At 33.3% G+C, this 17569-nt stretch overlaps 1 long non-coding RNA gene across 1 annotated transcript; it reads right to left on the bottom strand.

The window, feature by feature from the left end:
• Positions 1-337: 337 nt before the first annotated feature.
• LOC148093650 (uncharacterized) lies at positions 338-16106 on the bottom strand. Its single transcript, XR_015714028.1, has 5 exons — positions 15593-16106; positions 13773-13890; positions 6271-6436; positions 3891-3945; positions 338-820 (listed from the first exon to the last, which is right to left on the bottom strand). It is a non-coding gene; the product is annotated as an uncharacterized LOC148093650 (long non-coding RNA).
• Positions 16107-17569: the final 1463 nt, after the last annotated feature.

Here is a 17569-nt window from a genome sequence, read left to right as displayed (position 1 = left end):
ACTCCCACCCCTGACTCAGGAGCATCTCTGTGTATTGATGGGAAATCTGCAGGTCGTAATTATCTCCAGGGAAGATGATGGATTTCTAATCCATGTATACTGGTTTGAGGTATGGAAAAGTGTACCTATCTCAGTAAGAGCAAGATGGGGAGAGGGGACACTAAAGCAAGACAATCTTACCCAGAAAAGCTCAGCTTCAAGTAAAGAAAGAGCAGCAAAACCGGGTGCAGCAAAGGAAAAAATACAGCCTAGACTGCAAGTTACATGAGGTCAAGAAAGTATCACCTGGAGACAGAACATTTATGTTTGACCAGAAACTCAATTAGAGCAATTCCTTGAAGATAGAAGGGATGCTAGGGAGTCTCTGGGGGCTTGGGGCTGGCCTTACCCAGCAACACTTCAAATCCAAAGCTTGCAATGGATAGGGAGGGGAATCACAAGCTGCTGGGGAGGTAAGGGCTGTCGGTGTCCTCTTTGGAGATGGGAGCAGTTAGCACAGCCATAGGCACTGAGGGCGGCAGCACAGGGGACAATGGAATGTTCTCACCTCGGGATGCAACAGCCTCCCATGTTCAAAAGAGGCTAAACTGCCTATTTCCTACTAAAGGGTCACAGCCTGTAGAAGAATCAACAGACACAGGCCTACATACTTTCGCTCACAGGATTTATTTTGGTTTGTGAAAGTGAAAGCCATAAGCCATAACAAAAGGAGAGAAAAGCAGATTCTTTTCATTCTTGGATCAGACCAGCTAATGGTGAGTTTCTTGGTAATATCCTTTCTCCAACCTAAGGCTTTTTGACTTATTGCTTAGTCACTGATCTAAAGAAATACAGAAAACAGAAACGTTAAGTTGTAACTTAATAAAGCTGCCTAATTTTACTATGCACCTACAACGGTAGCATTTAATTAGTGTAATAAGACACTGGTTATACCACCAAAACCTATGTCTGTGCTCTGTGAAATTTGTAAACCCATTTCTTTTTCCTGAATCCTTTGTGATAGACACATTAAAAATATATTATGCATTGGCATTTATAAGTGTCTCATTTACATAGTCTCTATGCTTCACATGGTAAAAAGAAAATCACCAGCAAGGAAACAGAGAGGAAAAGAACAATAAAAACCTGTGAGAAATAAATTGTGAGTAATTGGTCCATTTTTATCTACAGAGGAGGAGTACTCCCAGAGTTCTCCAGCAGGTGACCCACATACACATGATCAAAAGCAAGCTCATCCTTCACTCCCCTCCACAGCGTCCTTCCAGCACCAAACTGGCTCTTTCCTGCTATACAGTCATAAGTAAAAGCTATGCTAATGCACTGTATCAGAAATGGCTAAGTCTTTGTAGTCCTTTGTTATTCTACCCCAAATATATCCATCACTCACCACTTAATTGACTCTACCTCTGTTACATCTCACGAAACTTTTTCATCTTCTCTTCCAAACCTGCCCTCATCACATCTTTCCTGTGTATTCCTTACTCCCGTAGCTGCTGTGCTCATCTCCGGTGCTGGCTGAATCTGACTGAACTTTCCCCTACTTCATTCCAGCACCATGCCACGCTAAATCCCTCCCCTACCACTTGGGAAATACTTTGACGTGTTCCCATTCATATATGAGGAAATGTAAACTCCTTATCAGGGCACCCCAGACACTTGCCTTGGCTCACGGTTACCTATGTACATTTTATCTCTCGATGTTCATGAATTTTAAAATAAATTTTAAAATGTATTAAGAGTAAAATTTAGAAACGGGTCTGGGTTTACATCTTAGCATTCCTATCTTCCAATGTTTACCAATAAACATCATTTAGGTACTTTTTTTTACACTTTGCATCCAAACTGTCAATGCCTTCTGTTGGTTCACCTTACGAATTTATTCCTAAAACCATTTTTACTATTGCTCTCTGAGCTGCCGTTCTGTTTTGTCGTGGGTTACTGCAGTAGTACTTCACTGACTGGTTTTTCTCCTTTTAGTCTCTGTCCTTGCTTCTTTCAATAAAACAGCTTTAAAAGTGTATGTCATGTGCCTTCTGGCTAACTCTGCTCCAGACAAACTGGCATCACTGTTATTTATCAAACATTTTGACTTTTTTTCTATTGGATCATTCTTGTTTGGAAAGCTCCTGCCCAGATATATGCACGAATAGCTCTGCCAGCTGCATTCCTGTGTAATATAGCGTTGATTTATAGCTGAAATGGAAAAGCTCTATCTTTATGGATGTCTGCTTTCACACTTTGCCAAAATAAGGGCAGTGAGATTGATGATCAGCTATTTAAATTCTTTTTAAAAGGAACCTTGAGACTTTGTGTATGAGGTGTCTCTCTGACATCCATTACTTGCCTGCACTCTTCTCTTGCTGTGCCGTATCCTTTGCATTTAAATTAAAGCCTCATGTGAGATGAACTTGTAAGTCCATGAGAGTCTTTCTAATATCTAAACTGGATAAATATTTTCACCTCCTTCAATTCTTTGCTTACATATTTCTTGTTCAATTGGGCCTACCTAGTCAACCATTTAAGAAAAAAATGACTATCGAATTCCTTCATCAACATCAACTCTTCCAATTACCCCTACTGCCCTAATCTTTCCCATCTGATTAATCAATGTCAATACACTATATGATCAACTTATGAAATGTGTTTATTGCTTATGGACTGACTGCCTAACCCACTATTTCAAATTTTTGAGGCAAGATCTTAAAATAACCATAAAGTAGTGGTGGCAGAAGATGGCTGCAAAAAAAAAAAAAAAAAAACCAAGAAAAAAATATAAACCAAAGGAAACTATTGCATTTATGACTTAAGAGCTCGAAGAAATCAGAGGAATGGCAAGATCAGTAAGTATATTGCTCTAGGATAAAATGACTGAAGTTGGGTGGCAGCGATTAATTGAAGGGAAGACAACCCAGCATGAGGATGGACTGTGACTGGAGGATGTGAGAGGAAGACAGCAACCCAAGTGCCAAAATCCTCACCTAAGATGTGGATTTTCATAGAATAATTAAAGAAGAAGTAGGGATAGGTCTAGTCAGAAATAAGATTAATTTCATTCAGGGTAGGAGTTATAAATTTGTTCTCTGTGGCAGATAAGGAAACAGATCCATTGACTTAACTCTCTCAAACTCAGATACAGAAGAATGGCACATACGCTTCTGGATGAATTCTGACCTCACTCTTGGATGAATGTTTGAATCCATCTATGTACTCCAAGAGAGAGGTCTAATATGTGAAAGATCATGGTTTCTTTATACATATAAGTTAAAATTTGATAAATATTTGCAGATGCCTACTTTATTCCATCTTATAGCAAATAATTGCCTTTCTGCCTTGGAGAGTGCATGTAGCATTCACATATCAGGCTATATGAGTCAAGACTATGGAATTATTAGTTTGAACCCTTGAGTCTGATTGTCTTAAAATCGAACTCCAAGAATTCCTAAAATTCTATACACATGGGGAATTATTTAAATTCTTATGTCTATTTTCTCATTTATGAAACAAGAATAACCATAACCATGGGATCTTAATGAGGAAGAAATATAAATGTTTGGAAACAATCTATGTAATTCTACCAATTGGAACCTTAAGTGAGTGAGCAGGATACATGACAACTCATAACTATTTTAAGAATATATTTAAATCTCTCCAAAGTCATTCCTATTTCAAGAAGATAAACAGCTGACAAATCTCTAATACTTGTTAACATTAACTATTTCTAAAGAGTATAAAGCAATGCTTGAGTTAGCTTTTGTTTTAGTATGTGATATTGACAAATAGGAGTGATGAGGGTGAAACGGAAAAAATAGGTCTCATACTGAGGTATTAAAGATTAAAAAAAAACTATTTCAGCATGTTATTTTATCAATAGTTTGATTCTTTCATTTCACCTTTGACTCTGTGTATGACTCATTGCTGTTAGTCTTGCTGCCTTCTGACATAGATCTGTATAAGAGAAATAACATTAGTTTTATGTTTAGGAAACTTTGTAATCTTAAAATCAAGAAAAGTAACAATGGTATATTTATACTAATTACTCAAACAATCTATACCAAGATCCGCTTTGCTTCCCATATTCCACTCAGTGATCCCATATTTCTAATGTTGATCTAACAACTAAATATGTTAAGCATATATAATTTTAAACTAAAAATGATCCTCTATTTTCTCTATCTTCTCTACAAGGAAGGCAATAGGTATATTAACATGTCTATGACAGTGTACCTCCAAAGTTAAAAAGGTAATTTACATGCAAATTCTCAAATTCTTAACTTATTACCTTTCCAGTTATGATATTTCTATCAAAAACTATGTAAATAACTTTCTCACTTTCATTAATGAGGTCATTAGTGAGGCCTCTATGTCTTTCAGTTACATTTAGTTACATTTGGTGGTATTTTAGTCTTCATTTTTTTCTTTGGAAAACTCCAATATCTACACAGTTCCTGTCGAAGAGAAATGTCATGGTGCCCAGGTCTCTGCTACATGACTACAGTTCCTTGGCCATGGGGTAATAAAGTCAGGTTGGAACACCTAACTCAGGGTTATAAATCCAGACAGAACACAGGTTGATTTTAGGCACACTTCCACACCCACTTCCTCCTGTCTCTTGATTATGTAAATAAAAAGGCATTGGTTTGGAAACAGATTATTGGTATTTTACTTGAAAAGGAATCTAGACAAAGTTTAGATTGCTATTCTCTGCTATGTGCAAACAGAGCAGTCATTTTTCAGGTAATGGACACACATACACAAGAAGAGATGATGTCAATCATAAAGCCTTACAGTGATGGAATGACATAGTTGCTGAACCTGCAGTTCATTATACCGCCCATTGGTGCTTCAGCTCTACATCATTTCTTTCTTTTTTTTTTTTTTTTTAAATATGTCTTTACTGATTTCAGAGAGAGGAAAGGAGAGGGAGAGAGAGAGATCGAAACATCAATGATGAGAAAGTCGTTGATGGAGCCTGCAACCGGGGCACGTGCCCTGACTGGGAATCGAACCCCAATCACCTAGATCCTAGGTCGATGTTCAACCGCTGAGCTATGCCCAGCCGGGCTACATCATTTCTTACCCTTGCAACCCTGAACCCACTTAGTGTTGCTCTAACACTTAGACTGTCATGACCAGTTTTAGTTATTTATGATCAGTCATTCCCTATTACAACATCTCATTTAAAAGTCAGGTTTACTTCCAGCAACTATTCAGATTTGTCCAAGAAGTCTTAAGTAAGACACAAGAAGACTTATGCCAGATATTCATTCAGGTCAATTTATAATAATTTGATGATTATGTAAATGTCTACATCAATCAGGCAGAATACTACACTGAATTTAACTAGTTCCTTCTAACTTGCTTATAAATAAAATTAACTAACTTAGGAGATCGACGTGTTGACAAGATTTTCTATCATTATTTTATTTATCTCTCCAAAAGTAAGAAAGAGAACCACTTTCCTTTATCATGGAATAAAGAGACCCACTTATTTATATTTCATTCTGCATTCTCATTTTCTTTTCTTTTCTTTTTTTTAAAAAATATATCTATTGATTTCAGAGAGAGGAAAGGAGAAGGGGGGAGAGAGGTAGAAACATCAATGATGAGAGTCATTGATCGGCTGCAGCCCACAACCCGGGCATGTGCCCTGACCAGGAATCGAACCCCTATGGCCTGGATCCTAGGTCGACGCTCAACTGCTGAGCCACGCCCGGCCAGGCTGCATTCTCATTTTCTTGAATATTCACTAATCAAGTTGCAGTGTGTATTGGTGTTACTGTTAAAGAAAAAAGCTGTGCAAGTACCTTAATTCTAACTTCAGAAACACGTGAGCAGTATTAATTATGTATAAACTGGGCAGTATCCTGTGTTATCTCCCTCATTCTGTGCTATCTTGTGTTTTTCTTAACTTCTACATATACTGTACACAAAATTTGCTTCCGTATCTCTATTGATCTCCTTGGTATACCAGAATGTGGGGTTGCTTGGAAAATAGAAAAAACCTCCTAAAACAATTATAGCCAAGTAGTTTTCTATTTGAAAGGCACTGAGGATTTACTGAGTAGCTTCAGTTGTCCCTGGGCCCATGTGCACATGAAGGATACCTACCTGCCTGAAATCTGAAAAAATAAAATTATATACTAAGACTCAATATTTCGACAAATCAATCCAACCCATCCCAGAATTTCTGCTTGTAATATCCTGAATTACATTTGAATTCTTCTCACAATGCATTTTAATATAAACATGAGAAGTAATAAGTTTACTTACCCTTCACTTACTGTTTCCTCTCTTTTCCAAAATTTCATTTTATTCCATTTAAGAGCAATGATGGCAATTAACATAAGGCCAGTTAGAAAAATGCAGAAACTGATAAAGAGACCATTTTTTTGAGCAGCAGTACGTGGTTCTTTTATAGGCAAGCTTACAATTTTTCCTGAAAACATGAGAGTACCATTTAACATTTTCAAAAATTATATTCAAAGCATATTAGAATTTTAATTTATAAAAATTTGTGATTCTAATAATGCAGTCATGGAATGAATAAAATTAAGTTTAATAGTATTTTCCAATATTCTGTAACTTTGCCATAAAGTGCTTTACATAATTATGTCACTCTATATATATCAATATCACTCTCATACTTTATTTTAAATCATTACATGTATAATTTTTATTTTTGTTTTAATTCTAATACATTTTATCATATTCCCTTCTGTGAACTGCTGCTGAGCACATATGAAATTGATATTACTACCTAATAGTTTCTTCTATTGAAAATATAGAACATACAAAAGAACCATTTAAAAAAATGATTTAATGAAAAATTATTGACATAACTGAAGGTGAATTGTAAAGCACAATTAATGATAGTAAACTAGGTTAAGTTTTCATATTATCTGTATAAAGTGATATTGTCTTAACTTTGATTATGTTAGAAAAATAGATATTCCCTAGGTGTTAGAAGACATTTCTGAAAAATTTTTAAATCTATGGAAACTTGGTCCAATTTAACAAAAGAAATAATCTAGACAATTAAAATACAGAAAACTAAATTAAGCAATCAGAATTACCACCAACATAACTGTGATAACATTAAATGTAAACAAAATTAATGCCCCAAGTAGGAGAAAAGTTCAATAACTTTAAAACACACACAGTCCAATTACATGTTGATAAGAAGTGATTTAACTGAAATAAAGTGATTCAGAATGTTTTATGTATTAGAGGAAATAAATTGTCAAGTATATGCAAAAATATTGAAATCATGCAAATAGGCAGCAGTCTTACACTATGGTAGAACTCAAGACTTTTAAAACTCTCCTTTCCCTGCTACATCCATCAGAAAAGGTCAGTTCTCCATTAGTCCAAGTTCAAAATATCGTATTGGAAGTAGATCTTTCTTCTCATGTACTAAAGGCTAATTAAAGAAATTGCACCTACTTATTGAATTGAGAGATGTCCGTTACCCTAAGGAAGAATGGTAAGGCTTCCACTTTAGCTATGATGGACTTTTTCCATTAAATGGTGCCAATCTAGCTCTCTTACAATAAAAATATAAAACAAGACAATCTACATGAAGGAAATGATTTCTGGAAGTCAACAGGAAATGCAAAACTATACCTGAAGGAAGGAAAATATGATGTTGACTTTATGAAAATTCAGTTCTACCTTTGGAGAATTTGCTGATCTCAGCAGACAGTTAGAGTCCTAGGCAAAGTATAGCATTTCACAGAGGTAAGGAGGCAAAGGACAGAGTTCACAGCAGCAGAAATGGCTGGATCTGCAGGGTGCAGCACTGGAGAGACAATTGCTCTGTAGATTAGGGACCCCGGAAGTGTTGTGATAGCCTCCCAGGTGTCCTTTGGTAGAGATACAACCTGAAGCTAACCAAACTGCAGCTCCTGCTGAGTTGAGATTGAAAATGAGATACTAGAGCTTGAGCAGTGCTGGAAAAAGCACCGAGAACATCCCAATTTCTCCACATCCTCACTAATAACATGGTGCCTGTATTATTATTATAATCAACCAAAGGAGGGCAAATGAGTATCTCATGTGGTTTTGATTTACATTTTCCTAAAATGTTGAGCACATTTTCATGGGTTTATGAGGTATTTTTATATCTTCTATGGAGATATGTTTACTTAAACTCCTCATTTTTAATTGGGTGGTTGTTTTGTATGGATTGTAAGGGTTATTTATGTATCCTGGATACACAATGTTGCATAGCAGATAAAAGATTTGCAAATATTTTCACCCATTCTGTAGTGTCTTTCACTTTCTTGGTTATATCCTTTGCAGTACAAAAGTTCTTAATTTTAATGAAGTTAAATCAATCTCTTGTTTCTTTCTTTGCTTGTGCTTTGGTGTCTTCTATAACATAGCCTATGCCAAGGTCACAAAACTATACTTGTGTGTACTGTTTTATAAATTTAGCTCTTCTGTTTGGATCTATGATCCATTTTGTTATTTTTTGTGTGAGGTTGTGATGTATCAATCTAACTTCTTTTTCTGCATGTTGATACCTACTTTTCCCAACACTGCTTGTTGAGAAGACCATTCTATCCTCCACTTAATTGACTTGACATCTTGTCAAAAATTAATGATTTTAATTAATGACTATTTATTTCTGGACTCAGCTTTTTATTCCATTGAGCTATATGTTATCCTTATTCTTAGGACAGTACCACACTGCCAATTATTTTTGCTCTGTAATATGTTTTGAAATTGAGAAATATGTTTTCACTTTCAAATTTTCTTGAAAACCTACTTTTGAATTTCTGCCTGCCTTTTAGGATCAGCTTGTCAATTTCTGCAAAAAAGACAACTTGGGTTTGTTAATGATTGTATTGAATATTTATCTCAATTTGTGAAGTAATTTTGCATTAACAATATTGAGACTTCCAATACATTAGATGTCTTTACATTTATCTAGATCTTTTAATAATATAATTGGCTTTCAGTGTGTATCTTATACATCTTTGCATAACATTATTTCTAAATATTATATTATTTTTGGTGATATCAAAATGGAATTCTTCTAATTGAATTTTTATTGTGGTAAAATGCACAACAAATAAAATTTATTATTTTAAACATCTTTAAGTGTACATTCATTGGCATTATGCACATTAACATTGTTGTAAATCCATTACCACCATAAAACTTCAGCCTTTTTATTACCTCAAACTGAAACTCTTCATCCTTTAAACATTAATGTGCCATTTTCCCCTCCCCACCACCCCTGAAAACTGCCATTTTATTTTCTCTCTCTGAATTTGACTAATGACCTCATAAATGCAGAATCATTCAGTATCACATCCAGCGTGTGACTGGCTTTTTAGTTAGCATAACATCTTCAAGTTCCGTCCATGTTGTAGCCTATGCCAGAATTTCATTCCTTTTTAAAGTTAAGTAATATTCCATTGTATGAATATAACACATTTTGTTTCCCCATGTGTCTGTGAATGGGCATTTGGGTGTTTCCACCAATTGTCTATTGTGAATAAGACTGTATGAACGTGGCTGTACAAGTGTCTGTTTGAGGTCATGGTTTCGATACTTTGTGGTATATACCTAGCACTGGAATTGCAGGATAATAAGGTAATTCTGTGTTTAATCTTTTAATGAACTACTGCACTATTTTCCACAGAGGCTGCATAATAATAACTTTATATTCCACCAATGGTACACAGGGGCTCCAATTTCTTTGTGTCCTCTTCAACACTTAGCATTTTCTCAATTTTTTGACAACAGCCATCCAACTAGTTTTTAATTAGTATCTCGTAGGTTTGACCCAAAATTCCCTAACAATTAGTGATACTGAGCATCTTTTCATGTCCTTGCTGGCCATATGGGTATCTTCTTTGGATAAATGTTTACAATTGAATTGTTTAATGGGGTTGTTTCATTGTTGTTGTGTTATAGGAGTTCTTTACATATTATGGATATTAATATTTCATCAGATATATAATTGCAAAGATTTTCTCCCATTACATGGTCTACCTTTTCACTTTGTTGATAGTGCTCTTTGTTGGAAACAGTTTTTAATTATGGTAAATTCAAATGTATCTACTTCTGTTTTCTTTATTTTTGGTGACATGTCCAAGAAATTATTGCAAAACCAAAAAGTTTTGCATATATCTGCTGTTTTCTTCAAAGAATTTTATAATTTTAGCTCTCACATTCAAATTTCTGATCCATTTGTAGTTAATTTTTTTACATGGTTTAAGTAAATGTCCAAGGTTATTCTTTTGCTTGTTGCTATTTACCATCCCAATGCCATTTGCTGAAAAGACTGTCCTTTTCCCACTGAACGGACATGGCATCATGTGGAAAATCATTAGTCCACATACATGAGGGTTTATGTCTGGGTTCCCAATTTTATTCCATTGGAAAATTTCAGTTTTCTGATTTTGTTGCCCAAAGAAATATAACAGCTTCAAAGAAGGTCCAAAAGAGCTTTGGAGTCAATTCTGTCATTATTTTAGCTTCTATTGAACACAATTGAGAATTTAGAAATTTTATTTTACTGCCATAGTGATAAAGAAAAAAGTATTGATGGAGGAAGACATTTTACAATTTATAATCAGACAAATGTAGAGAAAGAGAGAGCAGAAGAGACTTTTTGCTAAAAAAAGGATATAAAGATGCCAAAATAACATATTAAATATATTTAACATCATTACCCATTAGGGGAGTGCAAATTAAAACCACAATGAGGTATTATTATACACCGAATTGAATGGCTTAAAAGTACGTGGTGAGGATGCCAAAAGTTGGTCATTCAGATATTATTGATGTAAATGTCAAATGGTCAGCCACTCTGGAGTAGTTTGGCAGTTACTTTTAAAATTATAAAAGGTGCCCGGCCAGTATGGCTCAACGACTGAGCATCAACCTATGATTCAGGAGATTGCAGTTCGATTCCAGGTCAGGGCACATGCCCGGGTTGTGGGCTGAATCCCCAGTGGGAGGCATACAGGAGGTAGCTGATCAATGACTCTCTCTCATCATTGATGTTTCTATCTCTCTCTTCCTCTCCCTTCCTCTCTCTAAAATCAATAAAATTTATTAAAAATAAATAAAACTATGAAAGGCTTCCTATCAACCCAGAAATTTCACTCTTGGACATGTTCCCCATTGAATTAAAAAAATTATACTTATTCAGAATATTCCTCATTAATATTCATTGCAGATCTATGTATTCATAATAGTTAAAAATTGGCAGCCAGCCAAATGTCCTTCAGTGGGTGAATAATTAAATTTTGATACATCCACACAAAGAAATACTAATCATCAACTTAAAAAATGAAGTACTCATATATGCAACAACTTACATTCAGTTCATGCAATTTATGCAAGAGATAAAAGCCAATCTTTAAGAGACACAAACTGTATGAATGCATTTATATAACATTCTCTAAATAACGTACTTAGGGAGACAGAGAAGTCTAATGGTTGCCAAGAGTTAGGAATGGGAGAAAAAAAGGCCAATGTATCTGTAAAAAGGAATAATACTAGTTTAGTGATAATACAGTTCTGCATCTTCACTGTGGTGGTGACTACACCAATTTGAAAGTGTTTCCATTGATGAAGGCTGACTAAAGGGTACACGGAACTTCCTTCTACCTTTCTTTGCAAAAGCCCAAGTAGACATCATTACACATCTAAAACTGGAAAAACAAAATTGAACAAAACAACACTACCACCCACAATATCAAGTGTTTATGAAGGGCATATATCTATGCAGAAAAACTATCTCTCATTAATGAATGGGGGGAAGGAAAAATGGTACAGCCACTTTTGAAAATAGCTTGGCAGTTTCTTATAAAATTAACAGTGCACTCACTAAAAAAAAATACACTTACTAAATGACCCAGCAATCTTCCTCCTAGGTGTTTACCCACCAAAAAATGAGAATATATGTATATTCTGTATGTATATTATATAAATTACAAACATGTATATAAAATCCTTCATGCACATTTATATCAGCTTTATTTTTAATTGCCAAAATCTTGAAACAACACAATAACCTTCAGTGGGTGAGTTGATAAGCAAACTAGAGGACATTTTTTCAATAGAAGGCAAGTTAAAAATAAAAATAAATGAACTATTTAAAATATATGACAACAGGAATGAATCTCAAGTGCATATGACATTCTGGAAAAGAGAAATCTCTAGGGACAGAGAACAAGTAATTGTTTCCTAGGAATTAACACTAGGGGCTACTGCAAAGGGAAAGCCAGAGGGAGGATTTGAGCTGATAGGTCTATTGTGTATCATGTGACAATTGATGGGAACAAAATTCTGTTCATTTTTCCTGTATCCATAGAATTGAATACCACAATTCTTAATGTGTATACATTTTTTAAAAGCCAAATATGTTTAATTAGGAATATCCTACTGTGTATACATTTTTAAAAAGCCAAATATGTTTAATAAAAAATAAATATTGAAAAACAGAAAATGCCTATATTTTTTTCAAAATTTCCAAGAATACATCAACCTACAGATTCAAGAATCTCAGCCAACCCAAACAGGATAAATTCAAAGAAAAACACATCTTGGTAAATCATAGTGAAACTGTAGAAAATCAAAAATAGAAAATAAGTCTGAAACTCAGATAAAAAATAAAAGTATAATTATATTATTGAAATGTATAAGAAGAATGACAGCTGTATTCTCATTAGAAAATGGAAGCCAGGATACAATGTGATTATATCTTTGAACTGCTAAGAGTAAAAATTCCCAATGTAGAAATCTACTTCCAATGAAAATACCCTTCATGAATTTAGACATTCTAAAAACATTTTAAAGACAAACAAAGGCTGAAATTTAAAAAATAAATAAATAAAGACAAACAAAGGCTGAAACATATGGTCACTGCAAGATAGATACAAAAAAGAGAAATACAAAAGGAAGTTTTTCAAGCTGAAAGGAAATGACCCATATGGAAATTTGAATTTGCTGGAAGAGTTGAAAAGCCCTAAAAAACAGTAAATAAGTGGGCAAATGTAAATATTTATATTTAAAAATCTTTAACATTCTATTAGCTACCTAAGGCAAATAATAATGCATCGTCAGTTTTATAACATAATATATAAATGAAATATAAAACAAAAGTGCCGATGATTGCAAGATATTAATGGAATGAAACTCTTATGAGATTTATACATTGTGAGGTTTAGAAAAACCAAATACACTACATTTACTCATGAATGTTCACCAAATAAATGGAAAAGTGTTTTATACCATCTACTCTCCATGTGCTATGGGTGTGAAAGATTTGAGCATTTTTACCTTTCTACATACAGAATGGTTAACTTAAAAATGCAACTTAGTTATGAACTAGCACATCATAATAGTTAAGATCCTTGGAATATAAACTATATAACAAAACTATCCCCTATTCTATAATTTAATAACACCAATCAAGAAAACTCTGCCATATAAATAGAAATGTTTGGGTAACTGTGGTTAAAATTAAGGAGACACCTATTAAAATGTTCACGTCTAGATGTGAATTAAAAGTGTATATAAAATTTTTATTGACAGTATCATCTAGAGTAGAGCTGCACTGTGTAACAGAGTAGCCACAAATGGCTATTTAAGTTTAAATTAAATAAAGTAAAATAAAATGGAAATTTTAGTTCCTTAGTTGCACTTTCCACATGCTAGGTGCTCAACAGCCACATCAACAGTGGAGATGTAGAACATTTCTGTAAGTGCAAAAAGTTCTGTTGGAACACACCGATCAAGATACTAACCTTGGATTACAATCCAAAACCCATCATCAATGCTTCCTCCTGGTGATAATGGTATTAACTCACAAGATGGAGGAGTAAATCCAGCATCACAATGACAATGGTTGTTAGTGTTGCAAGCCTAAAACCAAAACCAAATGAAAAATAACAATATTATACAATAAAAAATTAAATGCATTATTTGTCATTGTTAGTCAGTGTACATTATTAAATATTATAATTTAGTATATTACATAGTGTTTATTTTAATGTGCAAATAATTCTAAAATAAAGTTTAATAAAATAAATGTCCATGCAATATCTTTTAAAATGTAACAGAGATTTTCTATTATTTGTCTCTTGTATTTTTAAATAAAAGTAGGTAACATATTGGATACAACTGAAATATCTTATTCTAGAAAGCCGTAAAATTATGAGGCTAGATGTTATAAGATTGTGGGAGTTTAAATTTATTGTGAATTGTGGTGGATAAAAAAATATTTAAGAGAAGAGCCAGATTTTAGCAAAAAAAAATATGGGAGTAAAAAACTAAAGGAAAAACTTGCTTAAACAGACACAAATAGCAAAAAATTATTTTGCTAGAAAATATCTATAAATGTGAGCTGGTGAAGGAGTTGAAAGAAGGGTCAGAAGCAGACTAGAGAATCTAGAAGTAGGGTCATGCAAAAATTGAAATAAAATTAAATAAAGAAGGGAAGAATCAGAAAATAAACTGTAAATAATAGGACATTTAAGTTATCTGGGAGAAAATTTTGAATCAAGACACACAGACATGCTTTTTCCTGGGCTATGGTAGTATAATATATGAAGCATCAATATGGTAGAAGACACTAGTCACACATGTAAAGCCAAAGGCATGCTTGGAAACCTTACAACATTTATAAAACTTTTATAATCTAGTAGATAATTTCACAATGGGTGGACAAATAGAAATGCAAATGGGAAATATGACCATACAGACATAATTAAGAACTGTATCATTAATTATTAAATAAGCGCAAATTAACAACAGATTTACCATGGTAGAAGAGATTGAAAAACTGAGAAACTAGTCTGGCCAGAATTAGAGTAAATGCACCTTTTTATACATGATAAGTGGAGCAAAAACTGGTATACTATTTCTTGAAGACAATATAATATTACTGAAAATTTTAATGGTGCATACATTTGGCCTATCAGATTTTATTGTTAACAATTTAAGAAATCATATAAATATGCAAAGATGAATGTACAACAATGTCCATTGCACTACTATTTACAATAGTTAAGTAAAAATTAACATTGTACCAAATTCCAGTAGTGAATGACTTCAAATATAGTGTGGAACAGACACACAGCCAACAAATTGAAGCCATGAAAGGGTAAAAAAGATCAGAATAGACAAGAAACTTTGCTTTCACAAAAACATTAGACTATAAATAATATTTGTAATATAAATATATTGTGCATGTGTAAATATATTTCGATAACAAACACTCAATTATAAACAATTTATATATATATAATTGCATATGTATTATCTTTAATAAATATATTTTCAAAATTTTACAATCTTGACCTAATGTTATAATAATACATTATGTTTTATATTGTATTTTTATAAAATTCAAAGCTTAACTCATGAGACCTATAAAAATCTGATTAAACACATAACTCATGTACATATGTATAAAAAAATGGAAACTGCTTTCCTTATTTGAGTGCAATTTTCCATAAGAATTTTCCACATCAAGTAATTCTGAACCTTATTATTATCCTGGAAATGATATCGACATGATTTTTTTTAAAAATCTATGCATAAAAATAGAGTAACCATTACGTACGCCACGTCCATTGCACAATTTTGTTGAATTACATCGGTTTTCGTCTATTAACTTATCAATGTTTTCGCATTTTCCAGCTATACAAATCTACAATTTCAGAAACAAGTAACAATGATGAAAAACATTAAATGTAAAGAATTGAGCAATTTTTCTTTGGTAAAAAACAGATGCACAAAATTTGTAGGTACCTATATGTAAAACATTAATCTGTCGAATAAGAGTGGTGAAAGCAGATATCACTGCCTTGTTCCTGACCTTAAGGAAAACAGATTAATTTTTGCCCATTGTGTCTGATATTGTTCGTAAGTTTTTCATACATGGTCTTTATTATGTTGAGGTATGATCCCTCTATTCCCATTTTACTGAGAGTTTTTATCATAAATAGGTGCTGGATTATATCTAATGCTTTTTCTGCATTTATTGATATGATCATGTGATTTTTATCTTTCATTTTGTTTATGTGATGTATCACATTTATTAATTTGTGTATATTGTACCAATCTTGCATCCCTGGAATAAATCACACTTGACCATGGAGTATGATTTTTTTAAGGTATTGCTGGATCTGATTTGCTCAACATAGTACTGGAAGTTCTAGCCATAGTGATCAGACAAGAAGAAGAAATGAAGGTATTCAAATTGTAAAGGAGGAAGTAAACTGGTTATTATATGCATATAACATGATATTGTATATAGGAAACCCTAAAGAACCCACACAAAAAACTAATAGATCTTATAAATGAATTCAGCAAAGTTGCAGGATACAAAATTAATATTCAGAAAGCAGAGGCAATTCTATACACCAATAATGAACATTCAGAAAGAAAAACTAAGAAAACAACCCCATTTACTGTTGCTACAAGAAAAAAAAAATGTATCTAGGAATAAACTTAGCCAAGGAAGTAAAAGAATGGTACTTGTAGAACTATATGACATGAAAAAAGATTAAAGAAAATACAAACAAGTGGATACATATACCATGTTCATGGATTGAAAGAATTAACATCATTAAAATGCCCATACTACACAAAGTAATCTGAATATTCAATGCAGTTCTTATCAAAATACCAACAGCATATTACATAGAACTAGACAAAATATTTCAAACATATATATGGAACCAAAAAAGACCCCAAATAGCCTCAGCAACCTTGAGAAAGCAAAATAAAGTTGAAGAGATCCCAATACCAATATCAAGCTATACTACAAGGCCATTGCAAGCAAAACAGCCTGGTACTGGTATAAGAACAGGCATATAGAACAACGAACACAACAGAGAGTCCAGAAATCAACCCATGTCTTTATGATAAATTAATATTTGACAAAGGAAGCAAGAGCACACAATGGAGTAAAGATAGGCTCTTCAATAAATAGTGTTGGGAAAATTGGACAGGTATATTAAAAATAATGAAACTAAGCCATCAACATACACTATACACAAAAATGAACTCAAAATGGATAAAAGACTTAAATGTAAGTTATGAAACCATAAACTTCCTAAAAGAAAACATAAGCAGCAAAATCTCAGAAATCTCTTGCAGCAATATTTTTGGCAATATGTCTCCAAGGGCAAGAAAAACTCAGGAAAAATAAAGAAATGGGAGCACATCAAGCTAAAAAGATTTTGCACAGCAAAAGAAAACATTTAAAAAAAAAAAATGAAATGAGAACCCACTGCACAGAAAAAAATATTCACCAATGATACATCCAATAAGGGGTTAATTTCTAAAATATATAAAGAACTTATACCAGAGAGACAAACAATCCAATTAAAAAATGGGTGAAGGACCTGAATAGCCACTTCTACAAAGAGGGCATACAGATGGCCAATAGAAATATGAAAGATTGCTCAAGGTCACTAATTATTAAAAGGATGCAATAAAAACTACAATGAGGTATTACCTCACAGCTGCCAGAATGGCTACTATCAATAAATCAACAAACTACAAGTGTTGGAGAGGATGTGGAGACAAGGGA

This window comes from Miniopterus natalensis, chromosome 2 (genome assembly GCF_054644295.1).
Source record: "Miniopterus natalensis isolate mMinNat1 chromosome 2, mMinNat1.hap1, whole genome shotgun sequence".
In the NCBI taxonomy this organism is placed as follows: Eukaryota; Metazoa; Chordata; class Mammalia; order Chiroptera; family Miniopteridae; genus Miniopterus; species Miniopterus natalensis.
Note: the sequence above shows the minus strand (reverse complement) of the source record. Positions and strands in the feature narration are given on the sequence as shown.